This window comes from Colobus angolensis, unplaced genomic scaffold, assembly GCF_000951035.1.
Source record: "Colobus angolensis palliatus isolate OR3802 unplaced genomic scaffold, Cang.pa_1.0 Scaffold12, whole genome shotgun sequence".
NCBI lineage: Eukaryota > Metazoa > Chordata > Mammalia > Primates > Cercopithecidae > Colobus > Colobus angolensis.
In genome coordinates, this window is record NW_012113141.1 from 3,406,582 (window position 1) to 3,410,500 (window position 3,919).

The window sequence follows — 3,919 nt, forward strand, 5'->3', positions numbered from 1 at the left end:
CCACTGAGAAATCTTTTGCTGATCTCTAGCATTTATTACAAGAGCAGTGGTTTCCAACATCAGGGTCCTGGTTGAAAAGTGGATTTTAGGCTGGGCGCCATGGCTTATGCCTGTAATCCCAGCACTTTGGGAGCCCGAGGCAGGAGGATCACTTAAGGTCAGTAGTTCAAGGCCAGCCTGGCCAACATGGTGAAACCTCATCTCTACTAAAAGTACAAAAAATTAGCTGGGCGTGGTGGTGTGCGCATGTAGGCTCAGCTACTTGGGAGCCTGAGGTGGGAGAATCACTTGAACCTGGGAGGTAGAGGTTGCAGTGAGCTGATATCGTGCCATTGCACTTCAGCCCGGGTGACAGAGTGAGACTGTCTCAAAAAAAAAAAAAAAAAAAAAAAGTGGATTTTAGGGCCCAGACCGTCCCTGTTCTGATTCATTTGACTTTAAAAAACAAACAAACAAAAAAAAACCCAACAACTCTGGTGGTTCAGGCACCACTTGGAGAAAGTCTACCTTAGAGAGCTGGCAGCCCTTCTATCACTGGGTGTGCTGAGCACCATTCATCAGTGTTCTCCTCCTACTTCATCTGATTTTTTTTTTTTAAATAAAATCAGGCATACTGCATATGCTTTTAGAAAAATAATTCCAAGAGTACAGAAGCTTTTAAAGAAGAAGAAAACTCTCTGACCTTATCTATTCCTTGCTTCCTCCACAGTCCCACTCCCCAGAGGTAATCATAGTTAACTGTGGTTTTAGATTTTCTTAACTGTGGTTTGGATTTGGATTTTCATTGTCTGGGCTTGTAGAAGCGTATCTATTGATATACGTCTTTCCTCCAAACGCTCCGTTTGTAAAAAACACAAATAGGATCATATGATAGAGCAGGGATTGGAAAACGTTTTCTGCAAACAGACAAATAGTAAATATTTTTGGCTTTTGGGGCCATATGGTCACTGTTCTAACTACTGAACACTTCATTGTAGATGGAAGGCAGCCACAGACAATTTGCAAATGAAAAGATGTTGGCTATGTTCCAATAAAATTCTACTTACAAAACAGGCAGCAGGCTGGATTTGGCCCACAAGTCACAGTTTACCACTATAGAGTATTACAATTTTCTCTCCTCACTTACATATTTTGAACATCTTTTCCATATCAGTCCATGCAGTGACCTCACTCTTTAAGTGCTCTGGGTATGGGTAACAGATTTAGCCATTCCTCTATGGGGCAGGTAGCTACTTTTCCAGATTTTGCTATTATAAACAAAGCTGCTGTATACTATGTGTTTGGTTAACTGTTCTGCAGAATGTATTCTTAGAATTGCTGAGTCAAATGTTAAGTATGAACTTAAATTTTTGATAGATATTGCCAAATTGCTCTCAGACTTCTTTTTAAGTTCAGATTGCCACATAACCTTGTGATTCTCATTGCTTAAACTTATTCCTGGGAAGTATTTCCTGTTAATTTAAAGGTTTTGTAATAATTAGGGAAAGATGTCAAAGATCGACAGAGGCAGCAATGAACTATATAGCAATTGATTCAAATTTATAACTCATAAAAACTTTTCCACCATGGCAATTTGCACAACATTCTTATTAATGCAAAAGCAAATTCCTTTTTGCCTTGAGACTCCCAGGAAGCAGTAGGAGCAGCTTTTTCTAAATGTAAAGAACGTTATGTGTAAAAGCACAAGTTAGGCCCTTGTAGAGCAAATATGCTTATCAGATTGAACATAATTGCCATCAGAGCAGCAGCACATGTAGGCCTGGGCTCAGTGGTGAATGATTTGGGTTCTCATTCAGACCCTTTACATAACCAGGCCAAGGCATCAGGTTTCCCTATCTGGGGGAAAAAATGCATTGATCACACTAAGAGTTGTTGAAATCACAACTATAAACAACCAGCCTTCAATGAACACCCACAATGACATGGACAATGGGCAAGCTCCTTCACATATGTTCCCTCCAATGCTGTGACACAGATGGGAAAACTAAAGCCCAGACATGTTAAGTACCCACTAATAATGATTATGAAAGCAGACAAATAACATAAAGCTAGTAGGAAAATCCCTGGTCTCAAGGTCAGATGACCTGGGTCCACGTCCTGCTTCAGCCACTTACTGACTTTGCATAAATTTAAGTGACTTTGGCTAAATTACTTAGGTTCTCTGCATCTTTTTCTTATTACAAAAAAAAAAAAAAGAGAGAGAGACTGGGTGTGGTAGCTCACACCTGTAAACCCAGCACTTTGAGAGGCTGAGGTGGGAGGATCACTTGAGTCCAGGAGTTTGAGGTTTGAGACCAGCCTGGGCAATATAGTAAGACCCCCATCTCTACAAAACAATTTAAAATTTAGCCAGCCATGGTGGCACATGCCTGTAGTCCTAGCTATTCAGGAGACTGAGGTGGGAGGATTGCTTGAGCCCAGGAGTTCAAGGCTGCAATGAGCTATGATTATACTACTGCACTCCAGCCTGGCCAACAGAGCAAAACCCTGTCTAATTAACAAATAAATAAGATGAGCTTATTTCTCTGTGGGTTAAATGAGATGTGTCAAAATACCCGGCACTCTCATGGTTATTTCCTTTACTCCACGATAAGACTGCACTTCCCTACCATCTTGAGGTCAGGCATGGTCATTCGGCTTGCTCTAGCCAATGAAATGTCTGTGATGTGGTCACTTCTGGGCAGAAGCACCTAATTACCAGTGCAAGACTCCACCACTTTCTTCCTCCGAGAGGCTGATCGACATGAGAAAGCACATGTTAACACGGAGGCGCGATGCTAAGCTATCGTAGGGGAACAGCTGCCCACAAGCAGAGCCGACTGTGTGTGAGTGAGGAATCAACTTTTGTTTCCTTAAGCCATTGAGACTGGGGGGGACCACTGGGTGTAACCAAGCCCATCCTACTGTCAGGGTGACCTCGTCTGTCTTGCTCAACACTATATCCCCAGTGTCTAAAACAGTGCCCAGCAAACTCAAATCTCAAGAAGTGTTCCTAAGAGGGCTGTTCCAGGAATTAAGATTTCTTTTGGCTCTAGTACCCAGATAACTTTTATATAGCGTGGATGATGAAAAAGAGAATTTTCCAAACACCAAAGCTTCTCTTTGAGAGTTCTGTGTTGTGTCCCACAAAAATTCATGTTGAAGTCCTAATCCCCAGCACCTCAGAATGTGAGGTGTTTGTGACCTTTTTTTTTTTGAAACAGAGTCTCACTGTTGTCACCTATGCTGGAGTGCAATGGCGCAATCTCGGCTCACTGTAACCTCCACCTACTGAGTTCAAGTGATTCTCCTGCCTCAGTCTCCTGAGTAGCTGGGATTACCCGTGCCTGCCACCATGCCCGGCTAATGTTTTTGTATTTTTAGTAGAAACAGAGTTTCACGATGTTAGTCAGGGTGGTCTTGAACTCCTGACCTCAGGTGATCTGCCCGCCTCAGCCTCCCAAAGTGCTGGGATGACAGGCGTGAGCCACCGCACCTGGCCTGTGACCCTCTTTTGGAAAACGAATTTCTTGTCTTTAAGGATGCTGAATATAGGCCCCCAATCTCTTCTGCCTTGTAGGGCTTCTGCTGAAAAGTTCACTGTTAGCCTGATGAGGTTCCCTTTGTAGGCGACTTCTCCCTTCTCTCTAGCTGCCTTTAATATTTTTTCTTTCATGTCAACCTTGGAGAAGTTGAGAACTTGGAGATTCTGAGGACTATGTGTTTTGGGGATGGTCTTGTATAATATCTCACAAGGATTCTTTGCATTTCCTGAGTTTGAATGTTGGCTTCTCTAGGGAGGTTGGGGAAATTTTTGTAGATGATATCCTCAAATGTTTTCCAAGTTGCTTCCTTTCTCACCCTCTCTTTCAGGGATGCCAATGAGTCATAGATTTGGTCTCTTTACAAAATCCCATATTTCTCAGAGGTTTTGTTCATT